This window comes from Thalassophryne amazonica, chromosome 2, assembly GCF_902500255.1.
Source record: "Thalassophryne amazonica chromosome 2, fThaAma1.1, whole genome shotgun sequence".
NCBI classification, from domain to species: Eukaryota; Metazoa; Chordata; class Actinopteri; order Batrachoidiformes; family Batrachoididae; genus Thalassophryne; species Thalassophryne amazonica.
Genome location: NC_047104.1, coordinates 37,645,938 through 37,668,059, shown reverse-complemented (window position 1 = coordinate 37,668,059; position 22,122 = coordinate 37,645,938). Strand labels below are relative to the sequence as shown.

Sequence of the window (22,122 nt, the reverse complement as noted above, 5' to 3'; positions counted from 1 at the left end):
CCTAAAATGCTATTCTGTGTAAGGATGCCAACTGTAAGATTGCTGAGCATCTTAGAGACCTATGTTTATTGTATGATGATTCATCACATATTACAACAAAAATCTGTATCAGGCTGGGTGGACAGAGACATCTGGACACAAGTGCAGGACTCAGCAAAGCAGCTCTTGTTTTTAACATCGTTTACTATATGACTAAGCAGGATCTGGTACACAAAAGGCAGTCCAAAAACAGCAAACAAATGAGGTACAGCAGGTGATCAGGCTGAAAAAACAGGCAGGTGGTCAAAAAACACAACGTGACAAGCAGGACTAGGAAAACTCAAGAACAGAGCTGGAAGCGAAGGCATTAAGCACAATGATCTGTTGAGGGACTAGTACAACCAGTGAAGCTTATATACACCCTGGTGATGAGGTACAGATTAGAAACAGGTGTGTGGAAAGCTCCAGAATAAGGTGTGGCCAAACAGTGTGCACCACCCACCACCAAGCACAGAGACAGACAAGAGAAACAGGGAAAGACAAAGCCCAAGTAGTAAAAACCCAGCAAGAGAAATCACACACAGACAATCAACCCATAGTGTGACGTGTGGTAGAAGTGCACATGAAGCAGGAATTGTATGCAAAATGTACAGAATCGTACCTGCCTCTAACGCCTTGTACACTTGTTGCTACAACAATGGCCAGTTGCACTCTTGGCACGACAACAGACTGCAGACAATCACTGTCAGAGTTGTAGTAAAATTTCTCTAAGTTCCCCACGAGTGTCACTTTGCAAACACACACACTGACACGTGGGTGTGTGCGCTCCACTGACAGGAAGCGTGGCTTCTGACAGAAGCAGCTGTGGGGATCTGTTGTTCTGGACATCCCAGCTGGACATCACCTACTGTGTTTGACAGATGGACTAACAACTGCCCACTGTGAGGTGCGTGTGTCTGATTGCTGTGCTTACGTAGACATAAATAAAAACATATAACAAGCTGCAGCGAGTGAGCAAGTGCACAGACGCACAGACACCACGTCTGTTCCACATGACGTGGTGTCTGCGCTGCGGCGCACTGTCCACAAGACACGTGTGTCAGGCAGAACGTGCACGGGGCGACTGGACACACCAGACCAGTAGATGTGGACATGATCAGAGCCCACTGCTTCTCATTCATGTCATTTCATGACTGTATGTCAGTGACCATGGGTCATCTACAGAGGAACAGACGGATCATATTTGTATTGCTCACTAGATAAATATGGTGTTTTTATATAGTGTATGATTTAAATTTTTTTTGTAATACTTCCATGTCCTTCCTGATATGAGCGAGATTCCCGCAGTTTTCAAAGAACAGCTCTGTAGCTCAGTGGTAAAGTTTGTGACTGGCAATAGGAGCTTTTGGAAGGCATGGGATTTGAGTCCCGTGGGATTTTTTTTAAATTCCACATAAGCGGTGCGATGTGGCCCCACAGGTACCAGCTGGTTTTTATTTTTTATTTATTCCACATAAGCCACATGTGTGATGTGGTGCACCTCGCACTGTTCCTGCTCAAAAGACACCATCGCGTGCACAAACTCTTGCACCGGGACTGTGCCTGCCTGCCCCTCGGCGCTATGTTCTGTGGTGCGCTAATTCGAACTGTTTCGCGTTGTTTCAGTGAATTTGACCAAACTTTGCACTATGTGTGAAGGGGCCCGAAACCAAGCCAAACCAAACAGAAAATTGACATGACACAAAAAGTCCAGATCATGATAATCTGCCCTATTCACCTTATTCAGGAAGTCCGAGTGGGCGGCTCCATTTTGTCAAGCAACTTCCAGTTTTCCGCTGCGTCTATGATTAGCTACATGGGTACACAGTACAGTTGGTGTGTCCAAACATGAGCAGCATTAATTGTTCAGTTTGTGGGTGCAACAACAACTAGAAGAAGAGGAAACTAGTACTTTCAGAACGATGTTTTGAACATGGAGAGATCTGAATGTTGTGGACCAGCATTTATCTTGTTCCCTCCTCCATTGAAAGACAAGGATCTCCGGTGTTGGCTAAAGGCGCTGAATTGTAAAATCCACCCAAACGTCCCTATGTCTGTTCTTTTTATTTTATGGAGAAAAAACCCACACCACTGGATCTTTACCCAGAGAAACGGTTGGACTACAACGCTCCATTGAAGAAGCCACAGCGGATGCTAGTGAGATAAACAGGTAAGCTGTGTTTGTAGCATTAGCTACTATCTTATTTACAAATTTTCTGGCGTTTGATACAACCAAGCACTGCATGATATAACACTATATGTATATTAACGTTACGTAATCTTGGCATTACGGTGGTACTACTTGTCGATTGTGCTTTTATAGGAGTGTCAGCGGTGCTGTGTGGCATGGAGCTCGTAGCTCCTCATAGCCAAACCGTCCGTGCCGATAAGCTGTATTGGAGTTCCGCACGCGCAGGGATTGATGGGATGCCAGTGTTACAAACAAACCCACGTGCTTCACTCGCTTCGGCAAAACAGTTCAATATCGCTCATGAGTGCACGCTCTTCAAGGACCTTTTGCATCTAAAGTAAGAAGAATAAATGTTTTCTAACACATTGATCATCATTATTGTTCACTGTTTTGTGTTGTTTGGGTAACTATTTGGGTTGTCATGTGTTGTATATGTGGGTAGGGATGTTTTCATCTGGGTATCCAACCAACCAGCATTTCTACTTGCCTCATGGTGGGACAATGCTGTTTTGAAGCTTGCTCACACTCCTGCTCACAGTCCTGCAATGTCACTCCATTTCTACTGATTTACCTTGCTTGGATATTCAGTGTCTATTGGGATATTTTGCTGAAGATGGCTAGTAACAGCAGTCTTTCACTGGAGGATATTAAGCGATGGAAAGTACCCCAGCTGAAGGATTACCTCAGAAAGCGAAAGTTAAAGACTGCTGGAAGGAAGGATGAGCTGTATGCTCTAGTGTATGCAGCACACTTGGATGACAAGCCAGTGGCCATTTCATTGGAAGAAGAGAGGAGGCTGAAGGCTTCATTACCACGATCTTCTCGAGATTGAGGGGTGTGTGATCCCTGACCCCTTTTATGACCTGAAAGAGGGCTGGATATCAGACGACAAGGGCATGACACAGTGGCCACCTACCATGCACATGGACATAGCAACATTTCTCCTGAGTCATGTGCAAGATCGCAACCTCACTAAGCAGCTTCTTAGTGTTTACAAGGGGAAGGCGTACTCATACTTTGATTCTGCTTGGCTGAAGGAGGTATTCTACCACCCAATAAGTGCCCAGTCAAAATTCTGTGTACTAAGAGTGGAATCAACGCCATCTGAACGGCTCCAAACGGCCACCAAATTTGGGTGGCTGTTGAGAAGAAATCTGGCATGGTTATGAGTGCCTACTGTACTTGTTTTGCTGGGTAAGTTGCATATTTTAGGTGTAAAAGCATTATTTTTCATCATCTTTCTGAATATCGAACATACTTGTGTGGGATAGCAGACGTGTGCACACAAATGCACCCTGATCCTGTGTTAATATAACACATGACAGGAATGACATCAATCACGATGCTGCTGGGGGGGGGGGGTTAAGTGCGTGCACTTGCAAACATGCATTTGCAAAAAGTCCGACAATCCTTATAGTACTGATGGCATCCTAAGAATGGGGCTAGGATTAGTTGGGACCGTTTCCCATCAAGCTTCCCTGGCCTACATGAAATCGCTCATAAAAATTAATTCCTTGTTTTGTTTTGAAACAGAATCCTCAGCATAGTTCTGCAGAATCAGTGACTCATCAAGATGGTCAACCAACAATGAATATGTTATCCTTTGCTTTATGATTATGGGTACTTTGCAAGTAAATGGTGCTGGTATCTCACTTTAATATTTTCTACAGGTGGAGCGACGTGGTATCATGGACTGGTTGTTGTCAGTTCACTCGTGGTGGTATAGATATAAAACAAAACACATAAGTTATAGCAATATGCAAATATCTGTTTTAATGTGCACATAGTACAGTCAAACCTCCTGACAAGGACCACTCATGGTCAACTGTAAATCTGGTCATTCAAAGGATTTAATTACAGTCAAACCTGTATTAAGCAGCCACCTTAGGGGACAGGAAAAAAGTTGCTGTTGAAGTCAGGTGGCTGCTTAATACAGGTCAATTATAGTGCAAAATACTCTGGCAGGACAAGCCAAGAGTGGCTGCTGAATGTGGGCACTAAGGCAGGTTTAAGTCTACGAGGGTAGGCTGAAAAGTTCTAAGGCTGACTATGATGCAGTTGTCGAATTGAACAAATTCAGGGTTATTTTTCTACGAGGGTAGGCTGAAAAGTTCTAAGGCTCACTATAATGCAGTTAATGCATTACTCCTTCATGGGGAGCCTTAGAACTTTTAAGCCTACCCTTGTACATTGAATCCCTGTAACTCCACACAGTTCTTCCAGCGGTGCTTGAGTGCTTTGATTCCCTTGGCATAGACGCTTTCATCTTGAGAGTCAAAATAGTCCTCAATGGCAGCCATCACCTCATCATTGCTCCGATAGTGCTTCCCAGCCAAGTTTTTTTTCAGGTTTGGGAACAGATGAAAGTCCGAGGGTGCCAAGTCAGGGGAGTATGGTGGGTGATCTACCAGTTCGAATCCACACTCGTGGATAGTGGCCATGGCCACTGTTGACTTGTGAGCTGGGGCATTGTCTTGATGGAACAGCACCCCTTTCGTCAGCTTTCCTGGTCGCTTCTTTCTGATAGCCTCGCGTAACTATCTCAGTAGGTTAGAATAGTACTGTCCATTTATGGTTTGTCCCTTTTCAAGATAGTCCACGAACACAATGCCCTTGGCATCCCAGAAAACTGAAACCATGACCTTCCCCGCAGACGAAACGACCTTGGCCTTCTTTGGAGGTGGTGACCTTGGGTGTTTCCACTGCATTGATTGTTTTTTTGTCTCTGTTTCAAAGTGGTGAACCCAACACTCATCCTGGGTAAGAAAACGTTCCATGTAATTGGCTGGATCCTCTTCAAATTGCGCCAAGTTTGCCTTCGACGTGACTAGCCTGGTGTGTTTCTGATCAGGCATCAGAAGACGTGGCACCCACCGAGCTGACACCTTTGACATTCCAAGTTCTTCATGCAGAACGTGTTCAATTCTCTCACGGGATATTCCCACAGCATCTGCTAGCTGATTAATCGTTGATCGTCTGTCGTCCGTCACCATTTCATGAACAAGGTCAATGTTTTTCTGGGTTGTGGCTGTTGCAGGCCGCCCAGACCTTGGGTCGTCTTCAAGGCTCTCTCTGCCCCTCTTAAATTCAGCTGTCCACTTCTGCACTGTAGATATGGAGGGAGCTTCATCCCCTAATGTAGCAACCATATCCGCATGAATGTCCTTGGGCTTTATCCCCTTCTTATGCAGGTACTTAATCACACCGCGATGCCAGATTTTGTCCATTTTTGCCGTTTCCCTCTACCACGAACTTTCAAACTTGGCTATGAACCACAAATTACCTCACAACCTGGAAGAAAAAAACACAGTCATCAGAAGAGTTGAACTTAATGCATGCCAGGTTTTATTGAAATGGCATTTCTCCTTCTTGGTGAGCCTTAGAACTTTTCAGCCTACCCTCGTAATTCACTGATCGAAATTCCATGACCCATCAGCGCAAACTGGAGATGTGCTGTATTAAGATCATGGGCGCAATTTGGTGAGGGATAGGGGGGACATGTCCCCCCACCTTTTCAACCAGGGGGGACAGAATATGGTATGTCCCCCCACCTTCTGACATATATGTGTGTACTTGAAACATGCTATGCCAGTCTTATGTGCAAACCATGTCAGTCTTATGTGCAAAACCATGTCAGAATAGTATCTTTGTTTCTGCAAGTTTGTATTTTTAGCAGCAATGACTTGTTTCCAACACCTGTTTCTTGTTTGTCACATTCAGAATTTTCTGGGACTGCATTTGCCCAGATTTGAAACCAAAAATAGTTGTCTCTAGGGACTAGTGTCTACACATAAGTATAAATGGACCATATGCTAATTTACTAAATTCTGAAAGTTAGAAAAGGAAATCAGAAAAGCTATCTGGGACCTCAGAAAGCCCATCTGCAATTATTGTTTGATCTCTAAAATCAGTCTATGCAAGCGAAATTATGTTCAGTATGAGTGTCGTCATTAGTGCCACTTCGACATTTAAATTCATGATAAGTAATTTATCCTAAACTTATGATCTGTTGTTTTTTTCAAACTTATGCAAAAACAAATCTTGAGAAAAAAACAAAAACAGTATGCAATAGTTAATAATTATTAAGAGCCTGTTCTTTCATATTTATGAATACATTTTACCACACTGCAGTTTTTTTTTTTTTTTTTTTAATGAAAACTCAGCCTATCATTCTTTTTGAGTTCTACACATGTGATGATACCTTATTTACACCAGGTTGTTAATAAAATCAATGCTGGCTATTCTCAGAATAAAGTACTTATATCCACAGTTTCAAATTGCATAAGTCAAATGGTGTCCACTTTATGGTCTCAAAACATTAAAATTACTGTTCTGGATGCTCAGAATGCATCTGAGCTTATCTAGATGTTGGCTCCTGGGGGCCTAAAGCGGCCCCCAGAACCCGGCCTATGGGCTTCGGCCCTGCGGGCCTCGCACTTTGCCCCCCCCCCCCCCCCCCCCCAATTTCTAGTTCTAAATTGCGCCCTTGATTAAGATGTGTGTTCATGATCCAGTGATGAAATTGGCTGTTGGTTAAAAAACCTGAAAATATCCAGAGAAGCCTGAAACTACCCCCACATACACTCGGAATGTGTTATTTCACGCAGTTCAGGCCAAACCCATTAGCTACTGAAAAAGTACTTTTGAAGCAAAAAACATGAAAACTTTCATCATGGATGATCATATAAGGATCATATAAGGAAATCATGCCATATCCCCTGTAGGCATCACCCACATACATATGTGTGGGTGCACTGATGGATCATGGAACTTTGATCAGATAAATTACACTCAAACCTGTCTTAGTGGCCACATTACGTAGCCAGCTGCCTTGAGCACCCACGTTTGGCCTGTCTCGCCAAAGTATTTCTCATCACAAACACAGGAGGGGGAACTATTGTGGTTGTCAGATGGAAACAGTTGTCAGTTCGTACCCTCCCCAACACACAATTAAGTACAGTAATATCTGAGTGCGTTAACTACACTCGAACCTACATAGCAACTGTAGACAAGCAATCAGAAAACATACCACCTTTGGTGGAAAAAGGTGTCAACCCCAGCTCTATAATTACTGGGCCCATACAAACTGGATCAAATATTTTTCCATTACACACTGAGATTTTTGTCACACCAATGAAACCAGTCTGACTCGTCAATTTTCTAGAACAATTCAAATGAGCATACTTGTCCCTATAATTGTAAACTGCATAAGAAATACTATAGTACAATATTTCAGAGAAAATGAGGACTGGGTGGAGTAATGGTTCAAAAATCTGCACCTGGACACCAGCATCAGCGATGTGGGTTACTTTGTGATCAACACTGGGGGTTAGAGGCTATTTCTAACCCTTTCTCCCCCAGATCACTTACTGACCAAGTTTTGGTGAAATTGTATACTTGGTATATACAGGGTTTTGGTTCCACTCTATCTCATTTTCTTTCATCCAAATTGATTGAAGATATTTATAGATAATAGAGAAATACCAAAATAAAAATAATCATAAAAAAATAATAATAAATAGAGAAATAACAGAACCAAATATCAGTCACAAATATCAAAAACAAAAATTGTAATTTTAATCCATGAACAGCCATTTCCAGCATCACCATATAAATTAATGCACTATATGATTGTTTTTCTTACAGGTTGGGGTCAACATGTAATCATGTGGCTGCTGTGCTGTTCAAAGTCGACCATGCCTGGCGAATGGGACGGACAAATGCAGCGTGCACTTCACGACCATGTGAATGGAACCAGTATGGTGCTAAATCAAAAGGAGTTGAACCATGCAGAATCAGTGAGATGGAATGGAGGAAGCCACACTTCACAAAAAAGGGTGAGTTCTGCTTTCCAATCAGCAGCTCTGTGATACACAAGGAAATGGTTCATTCCATGAAATGTCAGCCTTCATATAAATCATGATACAAGAGGGGGAAGCAAATTGCATAAAGCTGCGCACACAATACTATATCATCTATGAGTGGCACAAGTGAAATGGGGAGCACATTTTTCAAGATTGTGAACCACTTCATGCAGCCTATCGCCCTGTCAACATGTATGCGAGCATTCGCAATCCGTTTTGTTTTATGAACATCAGCCCACAATTGCTGTTCCATCCCGGAGCTAGGGGGAGGGATAAAAAGTGTGGCCTTTCTAATTAGCAGATCCTCCTGAATGGTAAAACCTCTGTCTACTAATATGACATCCTTGGGGTCGATCAGACTGAGGAAACCACTTTCCCGTGTTATTTTTTGGTCAGATGTCCGACCACCCCAGGCTTTGGAGATAAAAGTGATCATGCCATTTGGGGCAATGGCAACAAGCACTTTGGCTGTGTTGTGCTTTTTATAGTCAGACCATGTGAGTGCCTGAATCTCAAGATGACGTGGCCTTTCTATGAAAAACTCGGTACAATTGATTGTGCAGCGAAGATGAGGATAATGTACTGCAAGTGAATGTGGGATGTTTGCTTGAATAGTCGCCTTATCAGGCCAAAATATGAGCGACTTCAACTTGGCCACCCCTGGTGTAGACCCTCGGTCAAGTGATCTCCTGCATACCACAAAACCAAACCAACAACTGATCTGAGAAACGACACGAGACAGTAGATTAACCCCACATACAGCCCTCCATCACAGGCGCAAACACAGTGCAGTTGGGCATGACAGTCACACAACGGGTCAAAGATAAACCTTTCATGTAGATATACAGTGGTCCCTCGTTTATCGTGGGAGTTACGTTCTAAAAATAGCCCGCAATAGGCGAAATCCGCGAAGTAGTCAGCGTTATTTTTTACAATTATTATACGTGGATGTTTTAAGGCTGTAGGACCCCTCACTACACACTTTATACACTTTTCTCAAACAGGCATTAACATTTTCTCACTTTTCTCTCGTGTGTAAACACTCTCAAAGTTCAGACCTTAGTAGAAAAATAAGACCAACCTGTTTTCAGGCCCAAACATTTGTTTGAGAAATAAAAATAGAACGTTTTCCTATAAATAATTATGATGGCTTTTAGAACTAACGAATTTAATTTTAACGATCAACCTACGAGGTTGGACACATAAGAAATTATTAATAGTGACTGACCAGTATTTCACAGTTCCTCTGATCGCCCCTCTTCGACCTGGCGCCGCCCCACTGTCGCGTCTTTTTCCACTCACACCTCGCTGCAGGTGTCTTTTTCCGAGTGAAGAACACATTTATGGGTAGTTGTTGGCGCTCTATTTTCTTCTGGGCGAGAAGATTCTTGTAAACAGACCCACAGAACACAATGCGCGTGCTCTCCCTTCGCGGTTCTGCAACAGGGACACCTGTTGCGGTACTGGCCTGCTTGATGAGGACGCAGAGGACAATGCACTGTAAAAAAAAAAAAAAAAAAGCATGCAAAATTGGACTAAAAAAAATCCGCGAAACTGCGAGGCGCTATATTTTCCAGTATTTCTTTTTCTTTCTTTTTTATTTTTATTTTTGATAACTCTCACATCCGAGGGGGCGAGGTTGATGACGTGAAGGGGTGTCGCCCCCAAATGCCCCCTCGTGGCGCCGGGTCTGGCAGGTACACTTGTAGTGATAGCCATCATGGTCACCCTCCAATGGCTCCTGGAGCACCAGACCCGCTTGCAGATGGCTTTTGATGGAGCCTGGGATCGGCATAAGAAGGATTATGATCAGCGTGTCCGTGATGTTCCCCTGAAGGAGGGCCAGTTGGTCTGGTTGCGAGATTTTGGGGTACGGGGCCGCCATAAGATCCAGGACCAGTGGTCCTCTGTGATGTATCCTGTCCTGAGGGCACCACAGGGAGAAGGGACTGTTTACACAATTGCCCCTAAGGATGATTTAACCAGAGCCAAGCAGGTTCATCGCTCATTGTTGAAGGTAATGGTAGGGCTTGGGTCCCCTGATGAGGTTGTGGCCCATTCTCTGCCCCCTGTGGAGTTTTCTCCACCTGTGGTGGAGCCATTAGAGGACAGGTGGTGGCGTAATGGCGGGTGGTTGGTGTCAGGATCTGAGGACCCTGTGTCTACTTCAGTTGTGCGGGAAGTGGTGACTCCGCCTGCTCCTCAGGTGGAGGGGGTGGGAGAGGTGACCCAGGTTGCCCCTCAGGTGGAGAGTGCAGAGGTTGTGAGTTTACCTGCTTCCCCGCAGTTGAGTCCACCAGTAGATCCAGTGGTTGCTGTGCCACCTCTGCCAGTGGAGTCTAGTATGTCTTCCCTCCCCCCTAGTGAAGAGGTTGTACTTCGGCGGACGACTACGGTTACTGCGGGTCATCATTCTAATATTCATCATCTTCCACGGTCTGCAGTGCAAGTGGGTCCTTCTGGCCCTATGTAATATAGGTGGTATGATTAAGGTTAAGGAATGGGGTCTATTCTATCGTCGGGGCGACGATACAATTTGTGGGGGTGGATTGTAGCAGGATGGATTACCTTAATGATGTTCAGCTGGTGGATTGAGTGCAACTGGTTGTGGCAGAGGAGTGTTTGTATGAAAGAGGGAGTGTGTGTGCTCTTTCTCTTTCTGGAGACTGACTGCAGGTGTTTGGACGTGTTCACTTCCACGTTCCCATGAAGACAGAAACCTCCGTGTGGGCTGTCGTTGGCGGTGCGCTGCTGAATTTGTGGTGCTCTTGACGCTGTGGGGTGGTGTCGAGTTACAGCTGATTGCTGTGACGGACAGTTCGGATTTTGGACCAAGCTGTGGAAGGAGGCCCTGCTGCTTTGCTCTAGTGCCAGCTGCGTGTGCTGCCGGGCTGCGTGATGCAAGGGCGCCCTCATGTGGTCATAATCGGTGGTGTTTTAAATTAGTTTTATAAAATTGTCTTTTTAACTAGAACTTCAATTGTTAATAAATTATTTTTTTGTATTTGGGAACCACGTCTCTGTCTCAATTACAACGAACCTGTGTGTCTTAGGTTGAAGTTATTCAATTGTCGAATTCCCTGGGTGAAATTCCCAGGGTGGTGTCAGAAGGCCGACATATCATGTTCATTCATGATTTCTAATTGCCTTGATGATTGAGGAGTAAATTGTCCACTTTGTCACAAATATAAACAAATAGTACAGTTTTATGTACACTCTTGACACAGTTCATAAGATGGTGAAAAGAAAAAAGAAAATTAATAAAGACAAAAAAAGGCATAAATGAATTAACATAACACAAACAGAATCAACTTGGAAAGGAGTGGGATGAAGACAAGCTTATTGACTCCCACCCCCAATTCCATCCTCAATTAAATTAAATTACACGGTTGCTGTCATTTTGAGCTTAATATTTCATATATAATATATAAAGCATATAAATAATACAATTATATATGTATGTGAACATACACCCACACATACATATATATATATATATATATATATATATATATATATATATATATATATACATACACACATGCGTGTAACATAATACAATACCATAGTAATATAATGTAACACAGGAGTGAATAACAATTACACACTGGACAGTATAGACAAAATAACACACAACAGAGGACCAGACAAGACACACAAGGAACACATATAGTTGGATTTATTATGATGATTATTATTACTGTTAAAATATGGGGTCGTATGAGGTGCAGTTAAAACCACAGGACCTTGGAGAGGACCTGCTAAAGCATGGGGTCGTATGAGGTGCAATTAAAACCACAGGTCCTTGGTGAGGACCTGCTAAAGCATGGGGTTGTATGAGGTGCATTATGAGGTCGTATGAGGTGCAATTAAAAACACAGGTCCTTGGTGAGGACCTGCTAAAGCATGGAGTCATATGAGGTGCAATTAAAAAACACAGGACCTTAGTGAGGTAATATCCTGAGGTTATTCCAAGACGTTACTACCCACTGGTCCTGCTAAAGTTTGATGTTGGTGCATTAAAATGGCAGGTCTGATGGTGAGATGGTCTCTCAAGGCAGGGGGATACCCTGAGGTACCATCCCTAGAGACCTGCCAGGTGTGAATATAGAGATTTGGATGGTCATGGATACTAAGACAGAACGGAACCAGCAACATGACTTATCGCTGTTATTAAGGACAAAGCTGGAAAAGTTAGTTGCCTGGATAAATATAGGCCTACTTGTGCATTGCCCATGGAGAGCCACAGGCTCTAGATTGGGTAATGTTTATCAAATAGATAGCTGACATTTTCAAGGGTAGTAATAAATTAAGCAAAGATCTTGCTTGTATGAAATGCCTTGAGGCAGTTTTGTTGTGATTTGGCATTATATATAGTTAAATAAATTGAATTGAAATTCTATAATGAGTTGGAATGACGTGTGAGTCCAGAATGTTTTTAGAACCTAGACCTCAACAACAGTTTTTGAAGAACTCAACCCTTTTATTTCCTGTCAGTTTCCCTGAGGGAGTCCTCCCAAGGGACTAATAAAGTTCTATCTATCTAATCTAATCTAATCTAATTAAGTAATTTTTTAAATGTTAATTTACTGTCTTAATGTATTTATAAAATATTTAGGTTCTTGTTATCATATGTACACGATTATTATCATCATCATTGTTATTATTATTTTATTATTACTTCTTTTTTTTTTTTTTTACCTGAGTTTGCCCAGCATTCACTTGGTTCGAGCAGACTGGCGATGTGCCGACATGGCAAAAAGAAAGGCGGGGGAATCGCTGTCTACATGAACAACAAGTGGTGTAATCCGGGACAAGTTATGGTGAAGGACCGTCTGCGTAAACCAGACATTGAGTGAGTCTTCGTCATTATTATTTGCCAAGGGAGTTTTCTCATGCTATTGTCCATATTGTTTACATCCCACCGGCTGCCCGCACGTTGGGGGCCAGTGGCGTCATCACCTCTATGACGGCGAGGCTGCAGATGCTGCATCTCAGTGCTTTTATTGCTATCTCTGGGGGTTTTAACCATGTTACCCTTTCAACATCCCTTCCCACTTTCAAGCAGTTGGTTGATTGTAAAACAAGAGAAAGTAAGATAGACCTGGTCCTTAATCCCCTAGTTGCTCCCGTTGTGTAGTGACTACCTTGTATGGCAGCAATGTGAGGCATTATTTGTAAAGCGCTTTGAGTGTCTGATGTAGATGGAAAAGCGCTGTATAAATGCAGTCCATGTACTTGCTGTATACTAATGTCAAGGAAGCATTCAGGGCCACAGCCCTCCCTCCATAACCTGGTCTATTTAGAGCCACTCTACATTCCTGCAGTTTGATGGCAACCTGCGATCACCAGAGTGGTACAGAGGTGGTTACAGGAGGCAGAAGACAGTCTTTGTAGATGTTTTGAGGTGACTGACCTGGGTGTACTCTGTGATGCACAGGGGGATGACATCGAAAGCATTATGGACTACATAATGGATTATATCAACTTCTGTACAGACAATATCATGCCAACCAGGACTGTGCGCCACTACCCCAAGAACAAACCGTGAGTGATGAAGGACATCAAGGTGACACTGAACAGGAAGAAGGCTGCATTCAGGAGTGGCATGGCATGAAGGTGGAGGCTCCACTGGTGGCCTGGATTACCAACCATCTCACAGGCCGCTCACAGCTCGTTAGGCTGCAGGACATTACATCTGACATCATCAAAAGCAGCACAGGGGCACCACAGAGGATGGTCCTGTCTCCCTTCCTGTTCACACTCTACACCTCAGACTTCAGGGTGTGGTCACAGTTCTTCCACCAGCAGAAGCTTTCAGATGACTCTGCCATTGTGGGCTTCATCAGCAGTGACCAAGAGGCTGAGTACAGGAGTGTGGTGGACAGGTCTGTGGAGTGGTGTGAACTCAACCACCTGCAGCTCAGTGTATCGAAGACAAAGGAGCTGGTGGTGGACTTCAGAAGATGAAAGGCCCGTCTGAACCCAGTTACAAATCAATGGAACTGAGGTGGACATTATGGACTACTACAAGTACCTGGGTGTCCACAAAGACAACAAACTACACTGGACTGTAAACACAGATGCTGTGTATAACAAAGGTCAGAGCTGACTACTTCCTCGGGAAATATGTTGCAGATGTTTTATCACTCGGTAGTCTCCAGTGTCATCTCTATGCTGTAGTGTGCTGGGGCAGCAGGCTGAAGGCAGCTGACACAAACAGACTTAACAAGCTCATACAGGGAGTTGGCTCTGTCCTGGATGTTGAGCTGGAGTCTGTGGTGGAGATGTCAGAGAGGAGGATGTTGACAAAACTGCTCAGCATCTGGGACAACACTTACAACCCCCTGCATGCCACACAGATGTCCTGTCAGAGCACCTTCAGTCATAGCTTGAGACCACCGAGGTGCACCACAGAACGCTACAGGGGGTCTTTCCTACTTGTGACAATCAGACTGTATAATTCTTCCCCCTTATGCAAGATGAATAAATAATGTTGTAATGAGTTATTCAGTTACTCAGAGTTATGTGCAATATTATTAAACATCTTGTGCAAATGTCTTCCAGTCATTTCATATAAAGTTGTTGTACTTATTGTAAAAAAAAAAAAAACATTGTTCACTGTTTACTTTTGGTATTCTGGCAAAATAATCTCTTTCAGAACAAATAAAGTTGCTCTTATCTTGTCATTTGAGTTTTAAATGGACCACAATGGACATAAATTTATTGATGATGACACTTTCTTGTGTCATCCATGTATTTTTATAACATACACTCAACAAAAATATAAACGCAACACTTTTGGTTTTGCTCCCATTTTGTATGAGATGAACTCAAAGATCTAAAACTTTTTCCACATACACAATATCACCATTTCCCTCAAATATTGTTCATAAACCAGTCTAAATCTGTGATAGTGAGCACTTCTCCTTTGCTGAGATAATCCATCCCACCTCACAGGTGTGCCATATCAAGATGCTGATTAGACACCATGATTAGTGCACAGGTGTGCCTTAGACTGCCCACAATAAAAGGCCACTCTGAAAGGTGCAGTTTTGTTTTATTGGGGGGGGATACCAGTCAGTATCTGGTGTGACCACCATTTGCCTCATGCAGTGCAACACATGTCCTTCGCATAGAGTTGATCAGGTTGTCAATTGTGGCCTGTGGAATGTTGGTCCATTCCTCTTCAATGGCTGTGCGAAGTTGCTGGATATTGGCAGGAACTGGTACACGCTGTCGTATACGCCGGTCCAGAGCATCCCAAACATGCTCAATGGGTGACATGTCCGGTGAGTATGCCGGCCATGCAAGAACTGGGACATTTTCAGCTTCCAAGAATTGTGTACAGATCCTTGCAACATGGGGCCGTGCATTATCCTGCTGCAACATGAGGTGATGTTCTTGGATGTATGGCACAACAATGGGCCTCAGGATCTCGTCACGGTAGATCTGTGCATACAAAATGCCATCAATAAAATGCACCTGTGTTCTTCACCCATAACAGACGCCTGCCCATACCATAACCCCACCGCCACCATGGGCCACTAGATCCACAACATTGACATCAGAAAACCGCTCACCCACACGACGCCACACACACTGCCATCTGCCCTGGACAGTGTGAACCGGGATTCATCCGTGAAGAGAACACCTCTCCAACGTGCCAAACTCCAGCGAATGTGAGCATTTGCCCACTCAAGTCGGTTACGATGACGAACTGGAGTCAGGTCGAGACCCCAATGAGGATGACGAGCATGCAGATGAGCTTCCCTGAGACGGTTTCTGACAGTTTGTGCAGAAATTCTTTGGTTATGCAAACTGATTGTTTCAGCAGCTGTCTGAGTGGTTGGTCTCAGACGATCTTGGAGGTGAACATGCTGGATGTGGAGGTCCTGGGCTGGTGTGGTTACACGTGGTCTGCGGTTGTGAGGCTGGTTGGATGTACTGCCAAATTCTCTGAAACACCTTTGGAGATGGCTTATGGTAGAGAAATGAACATTCATTACACGAGCAACAGCTCTGGTTGACATTCCTGCTGTCAGCATGCCAACTGCACGCTCCCTCAAATCTTGCAACATCTGTGGCATTGTGCTGTGTGATAAAACTGCACCTTTCAGAGTGACCTTTTATTGTGGGCAGTCTAAGGCACACCTGTGCGCTAATCATGGTGTATAATCAGCATCTTGATATGGCACACCTGTGAGGTGGGATGGATTATCTCAGCAAAGGAGAAGTGCTCACTATCACAGATTTAGACTGGTTTGTGAACAATATTTGAGGGAAATGGTGATATTGTGTATGTGGAAAAAGTTTTAGATCTTTGAGTTCATCTCATACAAAATGGGAGCAAAACCAAAAGTGCTGCGTTTATATTTTTGTTGGGTGTATTTACTATTATATTATGTACTTACTGTCAGACTTTGGATATGAACCTTTCTGAACCACAGAGCTGTGAGTCTGAGTTTTGCATTTGCGTCCAGACATCTTTTGCCACCAAGCCTGATACTTACATTGAACTTACTAAATTAAGTCATGCACACACACACTCTTTTAATATATAGATCAGTGGTGTCCAAAGACATTCCACAAAGGGCTAAGAGGGTGCAAGTTTTCTTTGCAGCCACTGACTCCAGCAGCTTCTTTCACTGATTCACATCACTTTGAGCAGATGAGTTCAAAAATTGTGTAAAAAAAAAAAAAAAAGTAAAAAGCGTTCTGTTGTTTTTACAAAAAATATGTGGTAGCTGTGGTTGCCAGGGGAATTCTATAAAAAATATAGTGAATATGTAAAATGTTTTACATAAAATGTGTTAATTTTACAGTTTAAACCTGTTGTAACAAAAAAATGTTGAATTAGCATGGCTATACCGTTATTAAACAAATTTTTCTGTAATATTTACACATATAGTAAGTCCCTTCGACTGCTCCGTTGTTTTCACTCAGGTCCACAACAGCACATGCACGGTGGGTCTCATGTTGTTTTAGAACAAATTCTACACCTGATGCCCTTCCTGAACCAACACCACATTACTCAGAGAAATGAGGCAAGGGAGGTGTTTGAACCGGTGTAACAGTATTATATCTTCCCCCCCTGGATATCTTCCCCTCACCCCTGACAGGCAACATTCCTACAGGGCAGCACTGATTAACCCAAACCTTGATAAGGCCCAATCAGGACAACCTTTAAACTCTATATTTCATGGATGTTTTATGGTCCCAGATGAAGCAGTTTGATTGATGGTAAATGATATTGGCATTCTTTCTGCATCTGTCTATAGCTATCTACAATAGTAATATGTCCTATTCTGAAGTATCTTTAAATCTCCCTTCCAAATATACTCTTGAACTATATGGACCAGATTGACAACCTGAAATATGTGATGTAATGGAAAATACTCAATTTAGTTTTGCATAAAATAGCCACAGTATATGTATAGAACACCCAGTACCATACTATCTTTATTTATAAAGCACTTTACTACAACCAAAGCTGACCCAAAGTGCTGTACACTAAAACATACAGTTAAAACATTAAGACATACGAGACTCCTATATTTAAACAAGTTAATAAATAAATATAGCATACACACACACACACACACACACACACACACACACACACACACACACACACACACACACACACACACACACACACACACACACACACACACACACACACACAAAATAGCATGCAAATAAACTTATATTTAAGAAACATAATGAAAATGAGGGGCCTATAAAATCTATCACCTTTCTCAAATCTCTTTTGTACAAACTAGGTCATAAATATAAAGAGTGGCAGATAGGAATCAACAGAATAATATAAATGTAGCATGAAATGGACAAACATGATTATCTGAAACAGTGTGATTCCCACACTGGACGAGCAGCTCAGCAGGGGAGAGAATTAATAAAAATATCATAAAGATATCAATAAATAATTTTTATCCACTAGGGTTATAATCTGAAGTTTAACTGAATATAGGTGACATTTGACCTAAAGTGAAACACTGAATGTCAAGGTCAATCACTTATCCCAGGTAATGGCAAATAAGCAAGGCCTATCACTATGCGCATTCCAAATTTGGAGGCAAAATTCCAAAAATTGTGACCAGGAAATTTAGTGTTTGACCTTCCTGTGACCTTGAGCTTGATTCTTTTGTGTACTGAAAGGTACCTTGCTAGGGCTACTATATGTGTGAGCAGGAAAGTTGTTTACTTGAATTTAGTGTTTGACCTTCCTGTGACCTTGACCTCTGACCTTGTGGTTGATTCTTTTGTGTACTGAAAGGTACCTTGCTAGGGCTGCTACAACCCCTGGCAATAATTATGGAATCACAGGCATCGGAGGATGTTCATTCAGTTGTTTAATTTTGTAGAAAAAATGAGATCACAGACATGACACAAAACTAAAGTCATTTCAATTGGCAACTTTCTGGCTTTAAGAAACACTATAAGAAATCAGGAAAAATAATTGTGGCAGTCAGTAACGGTTACTTTTTTAGACCAAGCAGAGGGAAAAAAAATATGGACTCAATTCTGAGGAATAAATTATGGAATCACCCTGTAAATTTTCATCCCCAAAACTAACATCTGCATCAAATCAGATCTGCTCATTAGTCTGCATCTAAAAAGGAGTGATCACACCTTGGAGAGCTGTTGCACCAAGTGGACTGACATGAATCATGGCTCCAACACGAGAGATGTCAATTGAAACAAAGGAGAGGATTATCAAACTTTTAAAAGAGGGTAAATCATCACGCAATGTTGCAAAAGATGTTGGTTGTTCACAGTCAGCTGTGTCTAAACTCTGGACCAAATACAGAAACATGGGAAGGTTGTTAAAGGCAAATATACTGGTAGACCAAGGAAGACATCAAAGTGTCAAGACAGAAAACGTAAAGCAATATGTCTCAAAAATCGAAAATGCACAACAAAACAAATGAGGAACGAATGGGAGGAAACTGGAGTCAACGTCTGTGATCGAACTGTAAGAAACCGCCTAAAGGATATGGGATTTACATACAGAAAAGCTAAACGAAAGCCATCATTAACACCTGAACAGAAAAAACAAGGTTACAATGGGCTAAGGAAAAGCAATCGTGGACTGTGGATGACTGGATGAAAGTCATATTCAGTGATGAATCTCGAATCGGCATTGGGCAAGGTGATGATGCTGGAACTTTTGTTTGGTTGAGATTTATAAAGATGACTGCCTGAAGAGAACATGTAAATTTGCAGTCATTGATGATGTGGGGCTGCATGTCAGGTAAAGGCACTGGGGAGATGGCTGTCATTACATCATCAATAAATGCACAAGTTTATGTTGATATTTTGGACACTTTTCTTATCCCATGAATTGAAAGGATGTTTGGGGATGATGAAATCATTTTTCAAGATGATAATGCATCTTGCCATAGTACAAAAACTGTGAAAACATTCCTTACAAAAAGACACAGGGTCAATGTCATGGCTTGCAAATAGTCCGGATCTTAATCCAATTGAAAATCTTTGGTGGAAGTTGAAGAAAATGGTCCATGACAAGGCTCCAACCTGCAACGCTGATCTGGCAACAGCAATCAGAGAAAGTTGGAGCCAGATTGATGAAGAGTATTGTTTGTCACTCATTAAGTCCATGCCTCAGAGACTGCAAGCTGTTATAAAAGCCAGAGGTGGTGCAACAAAATACTAGTGATGTGTTGGAGCGTTGTTTTTCATGATTCCATAATTTTTTCCTCAGAATTGAGTGAGTCCATATTTTTTTTCCTCTGCTTGGTCTAAAAAAGTAACCGTTACTGACTGCCACAATCTTTTTTCCTGATTTCTTATAGTGTCCCTTAAAGCCAGAAAGTTGCCATTTGAAATGACTTTAGTTTTGTGTCATGTCTGTGATCTGCTTTTTTTCTACAAAATTAAACAACTGAATGAACATCCTCCGAGGCCGGTGATTCCATAATTTTTGCCAGGGGTTGTATAAACACAACAAACAATGGAACTGAGAAGTGGCAGAGTAACCAGTCCCGGCGGCATGGGCGGGCCGTGCCCGCCCACAGAGTTAGCCGTGCCCGCCCTGGGCTGGAATCTCTTTTATTTGGGTTTCTGTTTTTACATCGGAGTGGCCAACACTTTTTTATTCCTATCTTGGTTTTTCGATCATCCAACTAACGAATGAAGGCAACGTTCCGGCCCATTACAGGTGGTGGGGGGCGGGTCATTGCGTCATACTCATGAGAGGCTACACTGTTAGTACTCGGTGTCCATGGTCACAGCTCTGGTGTTCAGTATGGACATTTGTAAATTTTTTCGTTCTTTTGTTTTTCATGATTCCATAATTTTTTCCTCAGAATTGAGTGATTCCATATTTTTTCCCTCTGCTTGGTCTAAAAAAGTAACTGACTGCCACAATTTTTTTTCCTGATTTCTTATAGTGTTTCTTAAAGCCAGAAAGTTGCCATTTGAAATGACTTTAGTTTTGTGTCATGTCTGATCTGCTTTTTTTCTACAAAATTAAACAACTGAATGAACATCCTCCAAGGCTGGTAATTCCATAATTTTTGCCAGGTGTTGTACATGTGAAGTTGCAAGAGTCTGTTATGTAAACTGTGTGCTGCACAGTGAGTTAAAGGTGAAAAATGCAATGATAACAGACAAAACAAAAACAAAAAACAAACATACATACTGACAAACATCTTGCAAAACTTTGTTTTGGAAAGATATTGGGGTGGGGGGGGGATATCCAGGGTGGGAGGTAAGATATCCTAGGACAACTTCTCCCCGGGGGAAGTTATCTAGGGGGGAAAATAAACTGTTACACTGGCGTCGCAGACCAAACGGTCTGCCCCTAAAAATTGCTCCGCCTTTTGCATCTGTGCATGTGTTATTTTGGACCACAGCAGCACGTCTGAGACGGAATCTCTTCACCCAAAGCAATCAAATTAACTATCAGATGATAAAGGTAAAACCTCTTAAATCATTCTAAAGTCAGTTTGATGCAGAAACAAGGCGAAATTCCGTGACGCTTTGAAATGACTGGCGCGCAGTGAACGCATCAGCTAGCAGCTCGTTTAGCCACAACGCTCTGATTGCTTGTCTGCCTTTTATGACGAAATAATGCTGAATTTATGTGGAAATGATTGTTGTACAAAAGCTTTAGTTATTTGTTGCTGAGATAGATGATGACTGCAGTGCAGTTTGAAGCAGAAACGAGTAGAGGTGGGCGATACCGGGAATTTTGGATTGATCTGAAGTAAATACTGGCCCAGTATCGCCGATATCAATACCGATACCTTTTCATATTTAAGCTTCATAGATCCAAAGGATCCAAAAGACCTAGGATAGAATTTCGCCAAACATTGTACGTGACAACAAAATACTTTATTATCACAATCAACATTTTTGTTAAAAAAAATATCACTCAACACAACTTAAAACAAAAGCTCCTGAGGTAGAGGGCTGACAAACCACAATACAAGGGTGCGCTGCTCCGTGCTGTGTGACACAGTGCAGCGCTGCTCTTATAGACAGAGAGCAGACTTTGATTAATCTGCGTGCGCAGCAGTCAGTGCATGCGGGAGAGAAAAAGCTTTTACACAAGGATTGTTCAATATCAATACCAGCGTTGGTATCGATATTAGGATCGATCCGCCCACCTCTACAAACGAGGTTTTAATCTGTGAACTACGGCTAATGAAGCATGCGCAGATGCAAAAGGCTGACTGATTTTTAAGGGGGACCGTTCAGTCGGCGACACCAGGAACCTTCCACACTGAAACCAAGCGCACTAACCACTTGGAGTGAGAGAACAGAATCAGTCCACTTCACATGAGAGCAAGCACCTCCAGTTTGTAATTCAAACACAAACGTTATTTTTGCTGTAACATTACAAATACAGTACATAAACATACATTAAGTTTCGTTCCTGTTGTGTTTAAAAGTATGTTACTTACTAACAAATACAGTCATTGACATCTATTTATCTATATCTTATTAATTAATAATTATTACAATGCAGAATGAATCCATTCTTTATTTTTGCATGTTAAT

At 42.4% G+C, this 22,122-nt stretch overlaps 1 long non-coding RNA gene across 1 annotated transcript; it reads left to right on the top strand.

The window, feature by feature from the left end:
* The first annotated feature begins 2,594 nt into the window (after positions 1–2,594).
* Positions 2,595–11,922, top strand: LOC117502015. The gene is made up of 4 exons (XR_004558161.1): positions 2,595–2,606; positions 4,433–4,442; positions 8,046–8,050; positions 11,857–11,922. It is a non-coding gene; the product is annotated as an uncharacterized LOC117502015 (long non-coding RNA).
* Positions 11,923–22,122: the final 10,200 nt, after the last annotated feature.